Source organism: Furipterus horrens, unplaced genomic scaffold (genome assembly GCF_987537825.1).
Source record: "Furipterus horrens unplaced genomic scaffold, mFurHor1.1.pri manual_scaffold_9, whole genome shotgun sequence".
Taxonomy (NCBI): domain Eukaryota; kingdom Metazoa; phylum Chordata; class Mammalia; order Chiroptera; family Furipteridae; genus Furipterus; species Furipterus horrens.
In genome coordinates, this window is record NW_028327179.1 from 91,312,309 (window position 1) to 91,337,023 (window position 24,715).

Consider the following 24,715-nt stretch of genomic DNA (forward strand, 5'->3'; position numbering starts at 1 on the left):
CTGTTCTTTTCCTCCTTTTATTCAGTTGGGGAAACAGTATGTACCATAGGCGAGATCATATGGTACTTGTTGGTTCCCTGGGTCACTCTGTCCACCCCAATGGGAACATTTCGGGAAAGGTAAGGGGAATATGATCTTCTGAGGGGTGTGCCATGTGAAAGCGCCTCCAGGACTGGCCTGATTAGGAAGCTGGGAGTCTGAGTTCCTTGAAAGGGGTTCCGTCTCCACATGGGTTCAGCTGAGAGTCATTCCCATAGTAGATCAAACCAAGGAACTAATAATAGGCCACGATGGTCAAGCTGGAGGCAGATTACAGAGGCTGAACAGGGACATCCCGGGGGCAGATAGCAGTTGGCTGCTGTTCCTTTTGTATGCTTGTTTTAATATGGAACTTAGGAATTCACACTTTACTTACACTAAATTGCTCTCTCATCACTTGTTCTTGATAATCTATTGTTATCTCTGAATTTCTTTTGTACCATTTGAAGACTGCCAGAATGCTTAAGTCATTACTACCAAATGTACCCAGTGACAGCAAAATGTAAATATGGAGCTAAGTTCTCAGTTGGGAGATGCAAACTCAGGTTTCTTATTAGCCCAGACCCTGAGAAAGTGTTTGGGATGTTTGTCGTGCAGAGGAGAGGGAGGGACGTAAAATTACAACTAGGGTCTGGGAAGCCAGATGGGAAGGATATTTAAAAAAACCCACAGGTAGTTTCAAAGAGGTACTTCGAGTCGCGCTGAAAGCAAAGACTATTTTGGGGCTGGCAGCGGAGAAAGGAGTGGATTGGCCAGACTCTTCGGAAAGGAGGTTCAAAGCCTTATGAGATGCAGTCCAAAGAAACAATGACCCAAGAACAAGGGTGATGGAAACACTGGGAATGTTTCTCCGTCCATCTGCTCACTTTACAAATATTGTCTGAATCCTGACACAGAGGGGCGGAGGCGAGAACGCTTCTGACGTAGAAAGAAGCACCTCCGTCTTCCCAGAGGTGAAGGGAGGGCGTGGTTTAGATAGTTGGTGTGGTGCAAGACACAGGCCAATAAGGGACTTGGAAGGCCTGGTGAGGAATTTACACGTCAGATTAGGGCAAGAAGGAGCCACGGACAGTTCCAAGCAGAAGCGCGGAGAGCCTGTATTATTTGAGAGCAGGGCCGGTGTCTCTGAGACTACGAGAGGGCGCTGTGGCAATTCAGAGGAATCATTCCCCTTTAGGAACCAGAAGCTTCAGCAGTAGGAAGCTAAGCTGTGTTTGATGAGAGGCTGTGCTTTGGGGTCGGTAAAAGTGATGCGTTTGGATCAAAACTACTGACACAAAGGGCCTTGGGACATCCCCGTGGCTGCTGGCATCTGGAGCAGAGGGATAGATTTAGGAGTCATGACAAAGTAGGAGGTGTTTAAAGAAGCATAGGAGTGGCTGAGGTTGCCCTGCTAGGTGACGGGGAATTAGAAGAGAAGGCACACAGGGACGGAACTCCCCGTCGAGGGTGAGTGGAGGGAGAGGAGCTCTTGAGGGAAACTGGAAAGGAAAGTCCAAGAGACAAGGATCAACCAGGAGAACACAGGGGCAGGGGAACTAAGGGAAACAATGACGTAAAGAAAGAGTGGGCCATCAGGAGCGTCACGTGTTGGAGAGAATTCATAAAAGACCTTCAAACTAGACACTATAGTTAGCCACAAATAAATCTTTGGTCTCTACTTTGGAAATTAATTTTTCTTTTCAGCCAACAAATATTTCCTGAACATCTATTCACTCCTGCCAGGCCCTCCTCTTGGCCTGAAGCTTACACGTTAATGGGAGGAAAACAGCGAATAAACCAAAAGCTGGGCAAGCTTATTTTAGACAGTGAGAGAAGAGGTATTAAGAAAACAACATGTTACAGAACCCCTGGGCTGCTCCAGTTGAAAACAAACCCACGGGCTCTTTAGTTAGGGGCCCGATTGCCCGCCGCCAAAATTATAACTCTCAATACCAGAGTTTGGTGAAAAGAAAAAGAATTGTTTATTTAACAGTTATATAGATTTAGTTATTTGCGGATTTCTGTTATTAAGTCTTATGCTCTTTAAAACACCCACAAACACATATCCTTGCCTCCCCCCCTTCCAAACCAGGCTAGTTTTAGGAAAGCTAGAGAAACCGTTTCCCTACTTTCCAAACACAGTTCAGCTTTACCAGCAGCTGCCAATCACTCAAATCTGATTGGGGAGGTCCTTTCTGTGCTGTGGTGCCCTCCAGCTCTCAATGCAGGACTGCCTGGATTCTCAGCCTCCTTGCAAACTGCCTTCTTCCTGCAAACCGAATGGATCTCCTCTCCTTCTCAAAACCGCATGGCGAGAGCCTCTTAAAGCAGCCTGGAGACCCCTTCTCCAAGCCACATGGAGGGAGCACACGAGAGAGCGAGAGAGCGACAGCCCGAGAGCGAACGCGCGAGTGCGCCAGAGAGAGAGTCAGAGCGCCAGAGCCAGAGCGTGAGTGAGAACCCGAGTCAGAGAGCGAGAGTGTCTGAGTGAGAGCACGAGCGAGAGCCAGAGAGAGTCCGAGCACCAGAGCCAGAGCGCAAGAGAGCCTGAGTCAGAGAGCGAGAGAGTCTCAGAGTGAGAGCACGAGCGAGAGCCAGAGAGACTCCAAGCTAAAATGTCTGCAGCTGCTTATATATCCCTGACTGCGTCCTCTGACGCAGTGGGCGTTGCAAACAGTTCTGACCATTCACAGAACCCCACGTAGGCTCTGTGTGCTTTCCTACCGTCCCCTGGTTCAAGACTCCACCCATCTGCCTGAGGCTTTGGATGCATTAAAGCCATTTGCATAAGAAAGACACTAGCCACCAGCCTCAGGCATGTGGAGGCATTCCAAAAGCTGCTTCCTTCTCCCCATCCCCCCAGCTGCAAGCTCTGGGGATTTTTGGACTCCCTTGTTTCTGTAACAAACACACTGCGGGATGTGACCGTGGGTGATTGGTGATGGCTGGGGAGGTAATTTAGATGGGATGGACAGGACAGGCCTTCTGAGGAAGAGACATTTGATCTCAGTTCTGAATGATAAGAAAAAAGGAACATTTGCATGAAGATCCAGGAGGCGGGACATTCCAGGTGGAGGGAACAGCTAGTAAAAAGGCTCTAAATTCGTGTGATTTTCAAGCAGGGATAATTCTGCCCTCCAGGGGTTATTTGGGAATGTCTGAAGACATTTTTGGTTGTCATGAGTCAGACGTGGAGGGAGAGGGGTTGGGGGGGGGGTGCTGTTGGCATCTAATGGGTAGAGGCCAGGGATGCTGTAAAAATCCTATAATGCAGAACAGCCCACAGAGCAAAGAACTGTCTGGCCCCAATGTCACTGGCATCAAGAGTGAGAAACCCTGCCTGAAATTGGGAACAGGTTGGTCCATTAAGTGAGTAGAAAGGAGGTCAGGGTCTGGGAAACAGAGCAAGGGACGAAAGATGGGACTTGGGTCAGAGATGACACAGGCCTTAAGGTCTTGGAAGGACATTTTATATTTTACTTTCTGAGTGCAAGGGGAAGTCATTACAGGGTGGTAAGCAGGGAAGTGACTTGATCTGGTTTACATTCTAAAATAATACTCTGGCTGCTGTAGTGGACAAGATGGGGAACAGAGAGGCTCCATAGCCATCCAGGTGAGGAGAAGAAGGGGGTGCAAGTGGTAAGTTAGGGAGGACTGGTGGAATTTTTCTGATGGATCAGGTTTGAAGGTTGAGGGAAAGTGAGGAATCAAAAATTACTTCTAGGCCCTGGCCAGGTAGCTCAGTCGGTTAGAGCATCATCTGGATATACCAAGGTTGCAGGTTCAATTACTGGTCAGGGCACATACAAGAATCAACCAAGGAATGCATACATAAGTAAAACAACAAAAACCAATGTTTCTCTCACTCTAAAAAAAAAAAAATCAGTAAAAAATTATTTGGTTTAAACAACAGAATGAATGAAGGTACAGTTCACTGTGATGAGAAGACAGGGTGAGGTTTATATAGAAAAACTATAGTTTGAAGCGTATACTAAAGGGATCATCATGGAATAGATGAGGGTTTAGCTCTGCCATGTTTATCATATAGCTGTTTTAAATAGTTGCAAACCACCTAATTATATAATAATAGAAGATTAATTAAATAAATTATGGAACCAGTATAGAGTAGTATTACAGGATCTATCTATTAACATGGAACTATGGTCTCCGAAAGTCACCACACAGAAACTCCATTCCTTTACCATGATCCTTTCTCCTTTCTGTCCATCCACTCCCTTCCTTAATCACTCAGCCCTCAGGGCATCAGATTCCATTGGGCATCAAACTGTCTTAAGAACAAAGCCGCAGGTCTGTTGATGACAGAACCAGTTTCCGTCAAGCTAAAGATAACATCTTGACTTCAGTTGTGTTTACAGACCACACCCTCCTAAAATCAGATGGAACTGCCAGCTGTGGCTGATGTCAGGACCTGATACAGTCACCAACTTACTCTCCACCCTGGCCCTAGTCAATCAGTACAGCCCACGACCCTAACTCTTTTAGCCATCGTGGCTAATAATTTTCCCCCTATATAACGCATCCCCTGAAAGCCATGGGGGAGACAGATCTTTGAGCACTAGCTTATCTGTCACTCAGCTAGGCACCATTTCCTCAACTAATAAACTGACTTCCTTGGTTGTAAACCCGGGTTTGCATTTGATTGGACTTTGATGCACGCAAGAAAATGGACCACTTTAGTCTTGCAACAACAATGCATTAAGTTAAAAAAATCATAAAATAGTATGTAGTATGATACCGTTGGATTCTTTTTTTATCTTTTATACCAAATATAGGGGTTGGCAAAAGGAGGTTTACAGTTGTGAGTATGTAAAAAACTGAGTTTATTCTTGTATTATTATTTATTAATTATTATTTATTTGTATTATAACTCTAAACCTATTTTTGCTTACCCCTGTATATATTCCATGAAGTAAAAACTTAAGTTTAGAAGTGAAACTATAAAAATACTGGAAGAAAATATGGTTGAATGTTTTTATAATCATAGGGTGGTGAAAACTTGCATTGCATATTAAAACCAGAAACAATAAGTAAAAGACAAATATGCTTGACTATATGTAAAGTTGAAACTCTTATAGGGGGTAAACCCATAGATAAAGGGGGAAAAAAAAACCGGGAAAAATTATTTAGTCGGCATGAGAGTTAATATCTGTATTAATTAAAGAAATTTTACATAGTGGTAGAGAAAAACAAATAGCCCAGCAGAAAAATGGACTAAGACGGGATTCAGCAATTCCTAGAAAAAGAAATAAAATGGCAACTCAGTGTGTAAGTTCAGTCTCTCTGTTTATGAAAAAATATGCTAATTGCAACAATGAGTTTATGTTTTACTTATCAGATTAGCAAAAATTAAAAGACTTATAATATCCATTTTTGGAGAGGAGGAGGGAGAGTAAACTGGTAAAAAAATTTTAAGGTATAAGTTGTACCATCAAAATGTAAATGTGGTTTCTGTTTGATCAAGAAGTCTACTTTTCACTATTTAGCCCATGTGAATAATTACAAAGATGTGGGTACAAGGTGTGAAAGCTGCATTGTTGATGATAATAAAAACTTTGAAATAAATGGTTCTCAACAAGGACATGCTTAAAAAAGTCATGGGCCACATGCAATAAAATGATATAAACCATTAAAAGGAAGATGGTCCATCTGTATGTCTTGATCTTAAAAATTGTTCAGGACATTGGTAAGCAAAAAGGCAGTTGTAGAACAGTCTGTATTATATGATCTCATTTTGAAAAAATAACAAAATAAAATTATGTGTTGGTAGATAGGGCTATATATGTTTAAGAAAAGATCTGAAAGGCTTATATAAAATTATTCAGTGTGTCTTTTTACAGGGAGTGGGATTTTTAGTTTCTTATTTATTTATTTAATAATGATATGTGTCTCAATACGCTTGGTGTGATATAATTTTATATTGGCATATTGGCAAAGATGGACCTACCATAATTAGGAGTGTGAAGTATATTTGCTATGTCAAAATCATCTGCTGAGAATTTCTACCATTGTCTCTTCTTATCTTAATATCACAATATATGTAATTAGAAAGTAAATGTAATAATGTTTTATTTTTCGATGAAGTGTTATGTAAATATCACATCCTTTAGCGGCCACCGTTTTCCCACATGTAAATGGATGTACCAAGTTGTCACAGAGCCTATTCTTTAATAACAGAAACCAGTGCCTTCATAAATCTTTGGCAAACACAGAAGTTGCAGAAAACAAAGCAGTTGTGATTTATGTAAGATATGCAAAGATAAAACAGCGAAGACTGAGTGAAGAAAAGGAAGTAGCTGTGTGCTCATATTTTACAAGCTCACTATGCAAAAAGAGACAGTTCTGGGCAAGGAGCATACCTGTATAAATCAGCTATTTGCATCTCCCATAATCCCCCTTTTGTTTGTTAGGTTTTTTTTTGTGAGATATCTATTTAAACCAGCTAAGTATTTATGTAAATATATATGTAGTTTGTATATATACCTATATGTATTTTAAGTAGTATATTTAATGTCAACGTAAGCACCAGTCAAACCTGTAGACAATTTTTGTGAGTTTAGTTGAGCCAAACTGATGATAATTGGCGGGAAGCAACATCTCAGCAGATTGAGAAACCCACAAGCAGCGGTTGGCTTGGATGGATGGGTTTCTGGATTTTATTTTTTAATGTCCATTTCAGTTGCCTAAAGTCTCTGATTTTTCTGTAGTGTGCATATTTGCTTTTCTAATGGGAAGAATTTATTTTGAGGGAAAAATGAGGGGAAAAATCAAAAGACGTCAATGGTGACCTTATCCAGGGATATTTCTGAGCAGTAATAACAGGGGTAGGAGCTAGATGGCTGTGGGAAATGATGAAGTAGAGGCAGGGAGCAGGGAAAATCTCTTTAATAATCTTGAGTAAGGGTGAGGAACAAGATAAGGCAAAGCTAGAAGCTGATGGAGGGTCAAAGGGAGGTTTATGCTTCCTCTCTGTGTGCACGTCCATCGGTCCCACCTGAGAAACATGAGCACTCCTGCTGAGCTTTCCTAAAAGCAGCCTTACTTTCGTCTTCCACTGTGCCTTTAAATCTGCTCTAGCAACTGCCCGCTTCTCTGGCTCATCTTCTGTAAAAGAAAGTTCTGAATCATGTTAGGTCCCAGTTGTAGTCTCAGTTGATTTAAAATGCCTGCTGCAAGATGACAGTCCAGGCCCGGCCCTGGTTTAATGTTCAGTTTTCTCCCCCTCCCCAGCGGGCCCCTTGCTGCAATGGTGAAGGCTGGCACGGTCCTCCTTCTCTCCCTGCCCCCCCCCCCCCCCCCCCCCCGCCAACCTATCTCCTTGTTCTCCACATGTGACTGTGCTTTTCCCACCAGGGTCAGAGGCAGGGCGGGCATGAGGGGTGAGGTGGGCTCTGGGCAAAGATGGCTTTGCCCTCTCTGCGCATTTCTGTTACCAGAGAAACCCTGGTTCGTCTCACCGATGCAGGAAAGAATTACAGAGCAGCGAGCCCATTAGTGTGCACACAGAATTTATTAGTGACTGGGAGAGCAAAGCAAGGGTGCCCAAAGGCCAGGGTGGCAAGCTCCCCCTAGGCTGGTCAGAGGCCCTGAGGCCAGAAGGCCAAGAGCTCCATGAGAGCCAAGAAAGCCAGTCCTTTGTTCTGAAGACTTAGAGAGTTGGCAGGATGGGGGTGGAGACGTTACATATTGATTGACAGATAAAGGTGGTGTCAGCTTTTCTTGGGGGGACGTGACTACCCAAACTTAGGTATGGGTGGGGTCTGTTAGCCCAAATCCTTATTTTGCTCCAGACTCCATTTGTTCATCTTGCTGTAAAACAGATACGTGAGAGGAGGGAGTTTTCGGTCCAGCTTAAGGTTGTAAAACCCACTCCCATGGCGCGGGCTGCTGAGAGGGCCAGTGGGTGCCTGCCTTCTCCTCGAGCCCGGTGGGTTCCTCCTGCAAAGGGAGAACTCTAGGTTAGCACTTCCCCGGCTGTCACCGTCTGTCCCTGTCCCTGTCAGGGAGGGAAGATGAGAGAGTGTGTGTACCGAACAAAGAAGGGTATTACGTGACAGAGGAAGACCAGGAAAGCCCAAAGGTAGCCAGGCTTCCTGGGTCAGAGAGGAAACATTTTCTCTTTGCAAATAGACGCAAAGTTCAGGTTTGACTGTCCCCGAGTCACAAAAGCCCCAACTGTACCCTACCAAGCACCCCGTTCTATCCGACAGCTCAAAAGAGGAAGCTGATATGAAAGACAAGTCCTAATGGTCTGCAATTACTGACGGGTTTCGGGAACCGGTAGGAGGGAAGGATGGAGTCCTTAGAGCTTATTCAGCCTCAGAATGCAGGATTTGTTCAGACCTTGTAAAACGCTCTCAGTCTTATTTCAGAGAAGTCCATGGACGGCCACGTTTGACGACGACACGCTGAGATTTCTCAAACACTGTTCTCTCTATTGAGCGGTAAGGGCGATTGGGATTTGGTTATGAAGTTGATGTCATGGATAACCAAGAACTGTAACAGCTCCTTTAGCTGTAGGAGATCAAATTATGAGAACTGAAACGAATATTTTGGTGATAATTCAAGGCCAGGCGAAGAGGGAAGAGAAATAGAAAGTGAAGCATAAGAAATGATCTCCAGACTAAATGGCTACTCACGACCAGGGGAATTAATGGAAATTAATGAGCTACATGTGTAAGCAAGGACCCCTTCTCAGCATTGGTTAAAATAAATCACATGGGCAAACTCTACCAAGCCTAAGTGACAGGCCAATCTTATCAACACTGGATCTTAAAAATGGTGCTTGTACTGAGGATGGTCCCTTTAAATTGTTCCCAGATCTTGCAGTGAATTTTATGAGGCTAAGTTAGACTAGTTATTGGGGCACTGAGAAGCCATTTTGAATGAAAATTAATTGCTAAAGTGGAACTTTGCTTTTTCTTCCGAATTCCCAGTCCTTGACTGTCATTGGAGGGACAGGTGAGGTGGGTCCCTGGCTTTGTGATGCTGAATGTTTGTATGCAATCTGCACTCAGTTTTCTCTGAAGGGACAAAAATCTTCAGTCTGAACCAAGTGAAAGGCGTTCTAGTGATTTTTAAACACCCCTAGGGCAACACCTTACCCGCAGTAGAGATAAAGGAAAGGACACAGATTTCTTCAATTAGGCTCAAAGCATTTTGATTGCAATCCAGTTAAAGTCTCCAATGCTAATTATTGCCTGGATTTCTCCGGGCAGAGAAGCTTCTGAAGTTGGCTGACTTGCGTGTGCGATAGTCCATTTTAATGTTGCTAAACCTCTGCAGTAACCACAGAGGCAACTGTTTATCTCAATCATCACTTGAAACACCTGCTTACTGACACTTGATTATGTGTTTTGAGGCCTGTGATTGAGAGTCTAACACCTGGCTGATTAGGCTGATGTGTGCCCGTGTTTTGAAAGGCAATTTTACTATTTAGCATGTTGTTCCATACTGAACGTATTAAGTGGATTGGATGCCTCAAAAGTCTTGTTGTTTAAATAAAAACCATTATAGAATAATAGCTTGTTTTCATTAACGAGAAAATGAACTTGGAAATTCTGACACTGTACATAATGCAGTGTTGCTTTTTAAGACAGGGAACTTCAAAGCGTGCTGTAAGGAAAACCTGCATTGAATTCCTACCCTAGACCTGAATCCACATCTCTGGCCATGAGGCCCATGGGCTGGCCTCTTGAACTAATTCCCACGGAGTTGAAAAATGCCACTTTAAGAAAAGGCCACTTTCAGTTGGATCCTGGAGTCGGACGGACAGCTCTGTGGGTGGAAACTTCTGGTTCCTATCTGTGACATCCGTGTGAACGGAGAGTTCGAGGTTTGGGTTAGTTCTCAGGAGAGCACTGAGCAGGCGTGTGAGCTCTCACATCTGAGAGGTGAGTGGCATGTGTCTCTAAGATTGTGACAGGGGCCCACATTGCCCCATTCATTTTACGGATGAAAAAAATCGAGGCCCAGGAAAGTGAAAGGATGGACTGAAGGTCATGCAATGCCAAGTTGAGGCTAGAGCCAGGTTTCGTAATACCTAATCATTACTCTTCTGCCCATATGAGCCCAGTGAGGACTCTTTAGGAGGCCAGCTTCCTCCAGGACTCCTCTGCTGGAGCCCAGGAGGCTGACCCACATGGGCTGCAGCCACTACCCTGCCTTCTGGTATCTGGGGGGTTTGGCCATCAGGAGGGCATCAGCTGGGGAAAGGGAGGAGGAGCCCGTCAGGCTGGGCACGGGTGGGCTCACCTGAGGGCACTAGACTGGTTCAGAGTAGAATAATGTGACCAAGCACCCCAGTGTGCCAGGGCTGAAGGCTTCCCCAGGACATGGGACTTGCAGTGCTAAAACCCAGACAGTTACAGGCAAAATTTGACGAGAGGAAAACTGGAGAGGCTCAGGGCCATGATTAGTAAATCACAGCACTGTAGTTGCTGTTGCTATTTAAAAATAGCCATGCACTTTGTCATTTAATTTATTTTAAAAAGAGATAATACATGGTACAAAATTAAAACATTTTAAAGGGGTATATTGATAAGTAAGTTTCCACTCCTGGCCTGTACCAGTTATTTTCTTTGAAGGCAAGCTATGGCCAGTTTCGGTATATATTCTTCCAAAGATATTTTATGCACATTGAAGTGTATAATATATTATTTAAAATATCCCAATGGTAACATACTACACACAGTGTTTTTCTCCTTTTTTTAAAATAGTGGTATATCTTTGAGATTGTTCAACAGCAGGTAATAAAGAGCTGCCATATTCTTTTTAGTTGTACAGTGTAGTATAAGTTGTATAGTATCCTTGTGTCTGAATTTATTGTCACTTATAAATTTAGCAAGCCCCCTATTAATAGACTGTGACTTTGTTTCTAATCCATTGCCATTATTAACGCAGACAATGCTGCAATGAACATTTTTGAGCATTTAGGTCAAAGAGGATGTCTATTTAAAACTGTGAAGGTCAATGTCAAACTGACTTTGTAGAGGTGGATCATTGTGAACTCCTACCAATCATATAGTAGGAGTACCCTGCAGCCCAGCTAGTTCAGCTACAGTCAAGGGCTGGTGGAGCAAGTCCTAATTTTTGCTAGTAAATCAGGTCCTCTTCCACTTTGCTTTCTAACTGGTCCCTCATCACTTACAGAGGCAAAACTATTCTCTAGCCAGGGCCATTTCCAGCCTTTTTAGCTACTTTTGCTGAGTCAGCTCATTAGCTTTAATTGTCTTCAAAGTGATCCCCAGCTGTGTCATTCTTTCTGGCCCAGCGGAGTTATGGGAAGTGCTGTCAAAGCCAAGGGTGTGTCTGTAGGGATAGAGGGAGGTCTGTACAACCAGTAGCCAAAGTCAGCAACTGGAGAATAAATCAGCTTTCTTTCTTTTTTTGGTCTGAAAATAGGTCAGAGCCACCAAGTCAGTGAGGCGCTGGAGAGTTTCACTCCAGGGCAGCCATACCAGAGTCCAGATTTCACCCTTCTAATATCCAGAATTCCATGCGAACGCACATCTTTGTAGGCAGTTCAATGTTCCGATCCAAATATCCACTGGCACTACCTCACATCTCCAAGTATTCTGTACACATGGAGAAGTGGATGTGAACTCTCCAGGTTTCCTCCAGCCGGTAGTGTGCTGCACTTGGCCTGTTTCATTTGAGAACTGATTGTTAAGGTTTTAGGAATTTGGGAGCCTGTTGCTAAAGGTAGCCATTTTTACAAATGGTATAAGTTTATAAACAAATGTATTTATTGAAAACAAAGGCTATAAATATTCAAAACACATCACTATCCAGTAGACATTTTATTTATGCTTTTGAGATTTTTATATCGATTGCATCTATATGATGGGAACATTATGTAATGGTATGCTACTATGCGTCCATTCTTAATTCAGTGGTTGGTGCTATCTCTTTGGTAGCGTAAAATCAGCCATGATGGGAGTATTTACACCAAGGAAATTGGCAAATGCTATAAGTCAGTGCCTGATTTATTGTTTGATTGTCTAGACTTAACAGAGTAAAGGAAAAATATTAATGCAGATTAAATTTAAAAATCTGTCATGACTAGAGCAGCTGGTGAAAGAGGACTTAGTTCAATAAACATAATTTATACAAAGAGTGAGTTTACCAGTAGATCTCATCATATTTTATGACAATAAATGTATTGGAAAAAGTTAGCAGAGTGAGATGCAACTCCTTATGTCAAATCATGGTTACATCACAATCATCGTTTAACTACAGATACCAGGCTTTAAAAATTAAAAATGAAATTGCCTTATGACCCAGCAATTCCACATCTGGGAATATATCTGAAGAAACCCCAATTACTGATTCAAAAGAATATCTGCATCCCTTCCTATGTTCATTGCAGCATATTTACGGTAGCCAAGATATGGAAGCAGCCCACGTGCTCAACAATAAACGAGTGGGTAAAAAAGCTGTAGTATGTTTATACAATGGGATATTATCCTTGGCCATAAAAAAGAATGAAATCTTACTTTTGCAACAGCGTGGATGGACCTTCAGGGTACTATGCTAAGTGAAATAAGTCAGCCAGAGAAAGACAAATGCCATATGATTTCACTTATATGTAGAATCTAAAGAACAAAATAAACAAGCAAACAAAATAGAAACAGATTCATAGATACAGAGAACAAACTAATGATTGCCAGGGGTGCGGGCACTGGTGAGGCCGGGTGAAGAAGATTAAGGGATTAGGAAGTACAGATTGGTAGGGACAGAATAGTCACAGGGATGTAAAGTACGGCATGGGGAATCGTCGGCAGCCGTCCATCTCGAGAGACGATGGTGTAGCTTCTTAAGAGTCTATCTGCACCGCCGAGAATGGCTGTGCAGTCCGACTCGGGAGTGACACGGTATCTGTCTCCTCCCGTGTTGAATCGACATCTTGCGATGATGCTGGAGTGTCCTCTCCAGTGAAGCTGAAGCTACAGAGCCTGGGCAGGGTGATATGGAGGGTCTGCTGTTGCCCATGCAGCAGACCCCCCCTCTCTTCGCAGCTGAAGGGTCCAAGGGAAAGACGGAGTCAATACAGCTTGGCTTCAGGTGCGCCGCAGGAGTTGCCGGTGTTGACTACAACGTCAAACCGCCTTAGGGACTCCGGCTCCGGATTTTCTGTCGGGGTTTACTCCCTTAGCCTTTCCCCTGAAGAGGTATGCCGCAAGGCAGCGGAGGTTTTTTGGAGTCAGAGTTTTCCTTCTCTGATGTGCCCTGACTGGAAGATCGAACCAGCGACACTTAGCTCGCAGGCTGACGCTCAATCCACTGAGCTAAACCAGCCAGGGTGGGCATGGGGAATATAGTCAATAATATTGTAATAACTAAGGGGCCAGGTGGGTGCTTAAAATATCGGGGAGACCACTCTGTAAAGTGCATGATTATCTAACCACTATGCTGTGTACCTGAAACTTATACAGAATACTATTAAATATAAACTGTAATTGAAAATCCCCCCACCAAAAAATAAATCAAAAACTTCCTGGGATAAAAATCAACTATATGGGATCTGTAATAAAGATTGTATTTTATTACTATCTATAAATTGCATATTATAAACATATATTCTTACAATCAATAACATTTATAATATGTATGTACATACACACACATACATGCATTCACTTTTTTTTGAGAGCTGATTAAACCACTATCTCCAGCTCCAGAATTCTGTGACTATACATTAATTCAGTGCTATTATCTCAAAAGAAATGATGGCACTTTCATTAGCGTGTCCTTTGCCCAGTGTGGTAAGAGATGGTGATGACACCATTGGCCTCCTCGCTTCAGGACTACAGCTGGGGACCCGGGACAGTGTCTACGGCAACCTCAGTGTGTCACTAATGACTAAGACAGGAGTGAAGGCTAGTGCTAAGAAGCTCACTTTTTGGGACGAGGCACTTTTTGCTAAACCCTTTTTCTGGTCAAAGGCCAGAAGTTTTGGGCGTTTTCCTAACTCAGGGGTTGGCAGTCCTTCTGAATCAGCAGGCCAAGTCCTCATTTATTCACTCAAAGGTGGCATGTGCCAGGAATACATTCTAACTTTGAAAAGTTCTCTCTGTTAATCCAGGTTCTGGCCGAAGTCGCTGTATAGAAGAATTCTTTTATTAAGACAGAGACACTGAAACATAAAACCAAAAATATGCAATTTCTTTAAACTTTGACATGAACTGAATATTTGTTGTTTTTGTCCCTCCTCGGAGGGAGAGTTTCATCTTCCCTTATGTGACCTGAGCACTGGGCCACGTGTCTTGCATCAGTGCCCCAAGTTAATGCTTCAGGGCCTCCGAGAAGCTAGTTAGCAACCCAAGGGCCAGGGTGAACGGGCTGGAGCTGGGGGTATTCCTGAGCGTGCGTCACGGATTAGGGGGGGGATGATATTTCTTTCACTTGGTGCGTCACCCAGAATTCGTCAAGACAAACAAGAGATCCCACCTCCACTTACATAAATAACGAAGAGATTTATTGATGGAGATTAGGTAGGTCAAGGAATCCTTGGGAAGGAACCAGGTTTGGAAGGAGACTAGGCATCCGCTAGAACCACAAACCAGTCACATTCCAGACAGCAGCCTGGTGAGGCCCCTGCAGCTGCCTCGGCCATCACTGCACTCTGGCACCTCTGCCTCTTTTGTGTGTGTTGTGCTAAGACCTGACTCAGAGTTCCGCACGTAAGAGCCTAGGCCACTGGCCTTGGCCGAGCCGTGACGGAGCCTTGAAAAAGACTATCTGGCTTTTCCCAAGATCTCTAGTGGGAAGAAGGCTCTGCTTCCCCTGGAAAAGCACAGGGTGGGGTGCCACACACAAAGGAAGGGAATTTGGGGCAGGGGGGCCAAAAAATAAAAATAAAATGCTCATGACACTCAGGCACATGCTCTGCAGATTTGTATGATCTCACATGTCAGCTGGCACGCAACCAGGTACATGGGAACTTTCTGGTCATCTGTGGCTCCACGGGGACCCACTACCCATTGTGCCTCCTCTTCCCTAAGCAGGACCCGGAGACCCTCTTCTCCTCCACAGGCTCAGGGGTGGGTCTGGAAGAGATGCTTGTTCAGTTTCATTACTGTTGCGACCCCCCTTACCTGTCCTCAGGCGCGCACCTGGGCTCCTCCTGGATGATCCGGGTCACGATGCTTCTCCTGCCCCATCACTCAGATCTCCCCCTGCTCAGCCCAGAGTGGATGTGTAGTCCCGTGAAGCAGACGCTGGGTCCTTACACCCTTGTGCTATCTGGGGTGAGAAGTGGAGGGGTCTCCATAGCCACAGCTTGAGTCTTCTCTGAACTATGGCCCCATTGCCCTGTGTGTCACAAGGGGGGAATTCCTTGTCTTGATGTTTCATTTTGAAGAGGGCCTAGACCCTACTTTTTGGTAGATAACTATCAAAATAACATGTTACATTTGTCTGGTGCTGTAGGGTTTCCAAACATTTTCATAACAATGAACGTATCTTATTGTCTTAGTCACCCTCTGAAATAGCCACTGTTCTCTCCATCATGGAGTCAAGATACTGAGGTTCAAAGGGCCCAAGGTCACACAGAAGTTAAAGGCTAGACTTGGCCCCAGTTCTCCTTGTCTCTCCCTTGGTGGTCCATGGACTGCCTGTGTCATCAGGCTTCTGATGACAATGACATGTGCAGCTAGGAAGAAGTCAGTTGCCCAAGATCCAGCTCCTTGCCGGACCGTTGGGTCTGCTGCGCTGTTTGCAGACCCTGCCTCAGCTCTGTCCTGACTCTGGGGCCGGATCCCATGAGCTAGGCTTCCCTGAAGGTGGCGAGGAGTTCTCAGCAAAAACAGAGCTGTGGATTCATTTCCAGACCTGCTCTTGGCCTGTAGCTCTCACGCCCTCTCCTTCCCTGCTAGTCATGGAATCTCTCAGGGGCCAGGCCAACGCAGCTGGTGAGGTGGTCCCAGTCCCCTACGGGGAGGCCAATGGGTGGCGTTCGCCACCGCCCAGCCCTGAGGTTTGGAAGACAAATGAGTTCTGTTGCAGACAAATGGGAGTGTCAAGTTATTCCAGGCTGATGAAATTACAGCTCAGAGGATCACGAGGAATCAGTTCCTCCAGAAGAGGAAAAAAACAGCTGGCACCAGAGCCGTGCAGAGCCTCCTGCTCAAGGTAACGTGGGGTCACAGGCTGAAAGGTGGCAGGTGACAGCAGTGTTAGGGCAAGAGCACCTTGCATGAGAAACACCACCAAAATATAGGCAGTGATGAACCCGGGGCACATCAGGAAGGTTTGCAAGTGGAAGCATGACTTTGACACTCCAGCTCCTGGTCCTTTCTTTCTGTCTAGACACAGCAAAGGAGAGACGAGGGTCCAGAATTCAGAGGCGTTAGGACTGTCAAAGGACAGACAGAAAGAGAGCTAGGGAGAGGCCAGTCAGAGCAGGGAGGCCCTTTTCACGGTCACAAAGTATAATGGGGAGCTCCAGATCTGAGAAAGAAAGATAAATAGTATTTCAAGGCCATAGTCACAAAGACAAAAATTAATGCGCAAATAATCTGTGGTGAACAGAATAACCTTATAAAGGAAGACGGGATTAGCGACTGTGCTGTGTGGAGTCATATTGGAACCTTTAGCAAAGGGAAAGATCAATAATATCGATCCTGTCTTCATCTCAATTTTGGCATTTTGCTCAACATTTTTTTTTTTTTTTTGCATTAAAAAAGTGTTATTGTGGTAAAGCCTATGTAACACAAAAGTTACCATTTTAACCATTTTTTTCAACTGCATAGTTCAGTGGCATGACATATATTCGCACTATTGTATACGACCATCATCACCGTCCATCTGCAGGTTCCTTTTCATTTTCCCAAACTATAATTCTATATTCATTAAGTCCCATCTCCCCTCTCTCCAGCCTCTGGCAACCGCCGTTCTCCCAGGTGCCTCATATCAGTAGAATCATACAGTGACTGGCTTACCTCACTTAGCAGAATGTCCTCAAGGTTCATCGAGGTGGTAGCATGTACTAGAACCGCCTTCCTTTTGAAGGCCGAATAATATTCAATTTTTTTTATTCATTTATTCATCTATGGACATATGGGTTGTTGCTGCCTCTTGGCTATTGTGAGTTATGCTGTGGTGAATATGGGGATACAAATGATTGCTCAGGTCTGTTTCAATTTGTTTGGGGTAGACCCAGAAGTGGGGATTGCTGGATTACATGGTAATTCTATGTGTAATTTGTTGAGGTACCAGCTTTTGCATTAATTCTGATTTTTAAAATATTGCGTTACAATGTTATTTATCTTGATTGCTAAAATTTTCAGGATTTGCTTCAACCTAGTCCCAGGCTTGGAACACAGTTCATGATGCCCTATGGTTCATCCATGGCCTTCGGCTGAAAGACCCCTTGGCTGGCCTGTCATTTAGTGTTTTGTCCTTATTTGGCAATATGATGCTTTGGGTTGTTTTTCTAGTTGTGAGACCCAGTAACAGCAACCTGCTACCTTGTGACCCTGGCACAGATCTGTGAAGGGAGCCGCCAGGGTTAGGGTGTGGTCTGTGACAAAGAGATGCTGTTCTGATGGATGGGATGCAAATTGCTCTGAGCAGGAACCTCACATGCTGGTCCTCTTGAGCCTAAATTTCTTTAGCTGCTCTTAATTCTACAGGGCCCTCTTGGTTTTCGTATCTTTTCAAGTGAGATTCTCTTCCATAAAACCAACAGGGTTTTTGATCACTCTGTCCAATATTTATTTATTTCTTTGCTTGGTTTTGTTTCTATTATTGGTACAAAGAAGAGCGGCCCTGGCCCTGGAATAAAGTGTGACCTTCGTTCTGACACAAACAGTGCCCTTGGCCTGAGTTCAGTCTGGAATTACAGGCACGAGGGCCCCTGAGAAACGCAATGGCTCTTCTCTATGCGTTGCTCTGGAGAGGAAAGTAACAGTGCTCACTCGTGCCTGTGGCGGTCACCAAGCACCTCCTGGGAGGGGAAGGGGCCTCTGAAGAATGACACACACGGGAGACCCCCAAACAGGTGCTCACCATTCACATCCTGGGACCGCTCCCCCAAAGGGCAACTTACTCCTTGGCTTTTGAGGTTAAATATGGGATTCCCAGGTTATAATGTCTGTCACTGTTTTGGGAGGTCTCATCCTCACAAGGGAGCTCCGGGCCTCACGAAGGCTGGTGAATGACCGCCTTTGCTCTTATGCTCACCCCAGGATGTGAGAGCTGTCTGTTCTCTCCTCGTCTCCCACCCAGGGGCTTCCTGTTCTTCTCTCACTTGGTTGGAAACTAGGTGGGGAGTCGATCGGGGAGCAGAGGTTGGTGTTTTACCATTGACTCGAGGGTGGTGGATGAGTCACTTCACAACTGTGTCTCAGGGTCTCCAATGGCTCAGCAGTAGCATCTGACTTTTGTCTGTTGGGAAGAGCTCCTTTGACAGGAGAAGAGAAGATGTTGGTTAAATATAAGGGTGTCTGGCTGGGCTGGCTGTGTACACTATTTCTACAGGGAATCATGGGGACCCCACTATGTGCCTGATGCCATTCTGGGCACCAGTGCTCTCGGGTTGCTAAAACATGCTTAGGGTACAGTTGGGGACAGAAAAGTAAAAGGATTTGATAAGAATATGCTGTATGTTTAGTACAGTGCCTAGTACTAAGACAAAGGGCAGTCCTCATTTCTATCCTCCTCTTCTCCCACTCCTTCTTCCTGCTTTGTCACCACTTTGCACAGTGCTAGGCCTTCGGGATGCAAAGATGAAGGAGTTACATTTCCTCCCCTTAATTTGCTAATGATCTAAAGGGAGAGAGAGACATGTTAACTCAATCGATATGTATATGAACTAGAAGCTATCACACCCTTTTGCCTCTGGAGTTACTCCTCAAAATAACCCCATTATGGTTTAGGAAACAAGGCTCAGAACAGTCACAGTAAAAAAAGAAAGCAGAATTTCAAACCCAGGGCATTCAGATGCCAAAGCCTGAGCTGTTTTATCTTCTGGAGATGTTGGTCCGTGTTTGTCAAGTGACTTTTTGTCCATGGGATGCATGAGAAATACCCAGAACAGGCAGAGTAGGGAGTTCACAGGGGCTTAAAAGATTTTAAAAGAATATCTGCATCATTTTCTCCAGCAACGTGTGTGTATAAAGATGGAAAGAGAGAGGAAACAGCAACCAAACACCATCCTCTATGAATCAGTGGCAGAGAAAGTCAAAGACCCCAGGAAATTTGTGTCCCCATCCAGATTGCTATGTTGAAGCCTGACCCCCCGGCCTGGATGTACTGGGAGGTGGGGCCTCTAAGGAAGTTGGTTAAATGAGGTTATAAGAGGAGCCCCTATAAAAAGAGGCACGAGATCTCTCTCTGCGTCATCTCTCTGTCTCTGTCTCTGTCTCTGTGTCTGTCTGTCTGTCTCTGCGTGCATAGAGGAAAGGCCATGTGAGGACACAGTGAGAAGGTGGCTGTCTACAAGTTAGGAAGAGAGTCATCACCAGAAACATCTTGGCAGCCTAAGCAGGCGAACACACCTTCCTTCAGAGTGGCAGAGGCATTTGCTGCCCCTGCCTGCTGGAAGGCTCAGTAGTCTGGCCTCTGCCTTCAGTCCTGATCCCTTTGCTTTGCAGTTGCTGCACAGAGACATTTATCTTAGGTTTATGTCCAGCTATGAGTTTCAGTGTTTCTTTTATTATGTATTTTATCTACTCAGAGGTGTCTTAGTGAATACATACATCAAAGCTCGAGTCAGAAAGAGTCACAAGGAGACAGATGTGTCGTTGAATTTTGCCCTATTTTTTCCTTGTGGGCACGGTGTTTGGAATCAACTGGTTACTGCTCCATAGTTACTAATTATGCTGAAGTTCACTGTGAACCAGTATTTTCCAGATCTTCCTGGGGGAAGGCCGTCAACCTTCTTTTCCCCTTTCTCCTGCCCCCAGGCTACTGGTCATGGCACCTCTCCGACCGCGGCTCCCCCTGGTTCTCTCCCTACGTGACCACCAACCCCACGCTTCATTCTCCCACGCACAAATGGCAAGGGCGCGTCTTCTTTATGTACCTAAATAAGATGCCCATTGGGAAACTAAGCTACAGTGATGTCTGGTTCAAGAACGTTTCTGTCTGCGTGTTTACTTGACATCATGGCTTTTGCAGTGTGAGCTGAAGTTATTAGTTCTGCCTGCATAAGGAAGACACGCCTGGACGTGTGTACCTGATGGTCCTCCCTCCCAGTCCCACTGTTGGTGGCTTCTTAGGTTGCAGATGCAAATTGTTACTTACAGGCTCTATGGACATCTGTGATTCTGCCTCACAGCCTTCAGACAGAACGGAAACCTTTTCTTAGCGTTAACCTCTTTGTCTCTCGGTGTTACTGGATTATGCAGTTGTGTCTGTGATTTTCAGCACGTGGCCTTAATGTCTGACCACCGAGGGTGGAGCAAAAGCCTTCAGATGCAGCTCTCTGGGTGGCCAGGAGGGTGGCAACAGGATGGACTTTTGCTTTCCTCAAATCTCATTCGTCCATCCATTAACCGTATGACCTTGGTCAAGGCCTGTGAGCTTAATGTCCGTGAATTCGCCTGTAAAGTGGGCATGCAATGCAGTCTCCCAAGGTTAGTGTGAATAGTAAATAAATGGGAAGCCCCCAGCCTGTGCCCGGAGCTGCTCACACTATTTTACTCTTCCTCCCGCCCTGCCCCGACCCTTCAGGAGCAGGCTGCTGCAGCTTCGCCGTCATCCTGGCCCACTGCCGATCGTCTTCCAGTCTCCCAGGCATTAATCCACTGGTTTGACGCTGTGACCTGACACAGCAGATGTCATTCTGGCTTCTTAAGTGGTGTGTCTGGTTTGTCCCTCACCCCCACCCCCGCCATGATTAATTCCTTGGCTAAGGGGCCAGGCAGTTGTTTATGACTACATTCGTTGGGAAAAAAGTGGAAGGCATTTATGAAAAGGCTTTAAAGGGATGGCAGGCCCGTCCCCCTGGCTCTCTCACTGTGCCCCGTGCCAGAGCAAACTGCAGCCTTGTCCCATTGCCTGGCCTCTGCTTGTAGGCTGCACGCGCCGAAGTGGGTTACACAGTGGGGAAAAGAAACAGGGGTGAGAACCCTCCAGAAGAGGCTGTAAAACTCAAAATTGCTGAACATAGCCATGGGGACAGTCCTTTCTCCATGTGAGAAGGCCAACTGAGTGACTGAATTTCTGTTCTCAGACAATTCACCATAAGGAAAAGGGGAAAGGGTAGGCTTGCTGTTTTTGGCTATTCCAAACCCTGGAAAATCGGTAGAGAAGTTGGTCCCTGTCCTTGACACAAAGGCATCTCCTTTTTTGTGTGTCCTTTCCCCTCTCCCCTTCATTATGTTTTCTGTGCCCCAATAGGCCTGACTTCTTCAGTTCTCATCGGCTTCACCTCTCCTTCCCTCAACATGAGCATTCTTGTGGCACCGCTCACTTGTCAGACTTCCCTCCACGAACTAGATCTGAGAGCTCAGCTCACAACAGGGAGTCTCTTTATGGTGTCATTTGTAAATTCTTCCAAAGGAATCTGCATTTCAGAAGAATTGCTTCTTCTTCTCTTTTTAAATCCTCAAATGAGGATATGTTTATTGATTTGAGAGAGAGAGAGAGAGAGAGAGAGAAACATTGATTAGTTGCCTCCCATACGTGACCCAACTGGGGATTGAACCTGCAACCTAGGTATGTGCCCTGACTGGGAATCGAACCTGTGACCTTTGGTTGTACAGGACAACACTCTAACCGACTGAGCCACCTGTCCAGAGCAAGAATTACTTCTTAGCGAAATTATATATTTAATTGGGTGGTTCTGTGCTAACTGTGAAAAGAATCAATGGGATGATGTGACGGCTTTAAGAAAGCTGCATTCATACGACCACAATGCGAAGGGCGGAAGGGGTCTAAATTCCAGTCTGACTGCATGGGGACCAAACTGCCCTGGAGTTTCTACGTGCAGTCTTGGACTCCTTGCTTTAGGAGACACCTAGAGCTAATGGACCCATGTGCATCTGTGAGGTGGTAGGAGCAGATTCTGTAGGCATGAAGAGACTGCCTTGCAGTCTCAGGAGAATGTCCTTAAGGAAAAGGGCAGACAGACCTGTTCAATATCATGCCGCCGAGAGGTGCACATCACTGGGTGAAATGGAGAGGGAGACGGTTTGGTTTCATTTCGTTTTGTTTCTGCCCCATGAAGATGGCTGTTCTTTGACTCAGAACTTCCCAAAGAGGCAAAGGCTGTCAGAAGGGCAGCTGTCAGGGGAATTCTGGTCCAGGAGGCTGGTCTGACCCATTCTCCTTCTGGCCTCCTTCAACTCAAATCATCAAAGCTTACCATGAGTGGAACCCCGGAGGTCAGCCTGTGGATGGAGTAGATGTTCCTTCCCAGTGCTTTTCTATCAGAGCCCCCGGGCAAGTGCAAGCCTGATGAGGGGAAAGGAGGGGCCGATGGGGGCATGGCCTCTATTTCTTGCCCTCACATGGGAAATGGACATTTCATTGAATTCCTGTGGTGGTAATTTTCTGCAGGCTCCTGAATGCTGATGAGTATGAATCATTTTTTATTTAATCTCTGTGGATTGAATCCCCAGCACAATAAGAAGGCATGCTGCCAAATCTAGATATGCCATTTAGGTGATGGAATAAATTTAAATTCTTTGAGAATCAAATTATGTTTACTTTGACCCCAGACAATCTCTCTGTCCCAAAGAAAACTAATCTGAAAGATTTATATGAGGTACTCAAGGTTCTTTGGATCTTATACAAGCCTGACTCAATTTTTTAGTATAGTAGTTGGAGAATTAAATTTTCTATGAGCTATCAAGAAAGGAGAGAAAGCAGTAATTGTTATGTACATGGGCGGTTTTCCCAATCCAGAAACTGAAAGACCAGTGCTGTTTTATGGGCAATATCTCATAAGCTCTTTATACCCAATTGTGTTCTTTTCCTATTTCTCTTAATAGAATTCCTTCTTAGAAGGACCCAAATTGGTATTTCATAAACCATTATTTCCCAGAATTCTACACAAAGCTTTCTAAAGTGCTTATGACTCAAATAAACCAAGCAAGATAGCAGTCAATCACATAAAATCAAATATATGGCTGTTAAATGACAATTTAAAGTTCTCACTTGACTTTTCTGCTATCCTTGAGTCCTGTAAACAATACTGACAAACTGAAAATTAAGTATCTTTTATGACTAACAAAAATCTTTCCCAGTAAAACTTTTTATAGTGATTTACTGGTGGAAACTGAGAACTCAACAAACAGGGATAGAAAAAGATAAAACAATGGATGCACAAAACTAATACTCATTATAATAAAAATTCTGAGTAATTCAGGAAGAGTAAAGAACTCCTTCAACTTAAAAACCTATATATCTACAAAAAACTTATAGGTAACATCATACTTAATGGTGAAAGACTGAATGCTTTCTCCTTAAGAAAGGGAACTGGGCAAGGATGTCTGTTCTCCCCATTTTTATTCTGAAATCATGGAGTCAGCATAGCTGGGTTTTGGTGAGTACTCCTTTTTTTGGCTAGCAGATGGCTGCCTTCTCATTGTATGTCACATGACTTCTTTGTGTATGCAGAGATAGAGTTAGAGAGAGAGAGAGAGAACTAGAGAGTGCTATAGTCGCTTCTGATAAGGGCACTAATCCTATTACATCAGGGTCCCACCCTGATGACCTCATCTAACCCTAATCACCTCCCAAAGATCCTATCTTCAAATACCATCACTTTGGGGATTAAGGCTTCAACATATGAATTGGGGTGGGGGGGCAGGGCAAGGCACAAACATCCAGTCCATAGCGCTTGGTATTCAGTAGTGCTTTTAAATTGAATATATTCTTAGTAGTCAAAACCGATTAAATGAAACTTCACGAAGACTATGTATAAGACATCTTATTCCATCTAAAGACAATTGTTTGGTGCACAAATGGAGTTTGAATAACCTCTTGGACCTAAGTCAAGACCAGACCTTGGGAGCCACTACTTGCCTACCAGTTACTGTGTACAGTATCTGCTTAGTCTGGGTGCACTGAGTATTATGCACTGGGGGCACAAAGGTGACTAGGTCATGGCTTAAAAAGTTTATTTCCTGGACAGGGAGACCCTGGAAGGTGGGGATGGGGTCTGGTTTATCTTGGTGCCTTGGCAGAACCTAGAACAGTGCCTCACATGGAGCGGCCACTTTGTAGACATTTTTTAAATGAATAAATCCAAAATGTGGCAGTTCATACTGTTTGAGCAATACCAATCTCTTGTGACTTCCCCTCTTGCTTATGAGTCAAATAATGCAGAAAAATTGGGAACAAAGGCTGAAAATCCAGGCTGAGGCAAACATGTAAATGGGAAACGTTTGTCTCTAATTTCCATTCCCCTTTACTTAGTCCTGTTCTGCAGAACTTGAATTTATTCATCTAAGGCAAGAATCAGCATTATTTATTTATTTTTTTAATAAAGAGCCAGATAGTAAATACTTTAGGCTTTCCAGGCAATTGGGTCTCTTTTAAAATGACTCACCCTTGCTGTTGTGCTGAAGCAGCCATTGATACAAAGTATATAAATGGGCAAGTCTGTGTCCCAATAAAACTTGACTGGTAAGGACAAGCATGAAGCTGCCTTGGGCCTGTGAGCCACAGCTTGCTGATTCCTGCTCTAGAACTGGAATCCATTAGCCAGTGTTCATTGAAG

At 44.5% G+C, this 24,715-nt stretch overlaps 1 non-coding gene across 1 annotated transcript; it reads left to right on the forward strand.

Moving 5' to 3' along the window:
• The first annotated feature begins 20,957 nt into the window (after nt 1–20,957).
• Nucleotides 20,958–21,092, forward strand: LOC150002183 (small nucleolar RNA SNORA42/SNORA80 family). Its single transcript, XR_016513216.1, has one exon. It is a non-coding gene; the product is annotated as a small nucleolar RNA SNORA42/SNORA80 family (small nucleolar RNA).
• Nucleotides 21,093–24,715: the final 3,623 nt, after the last annotated feature.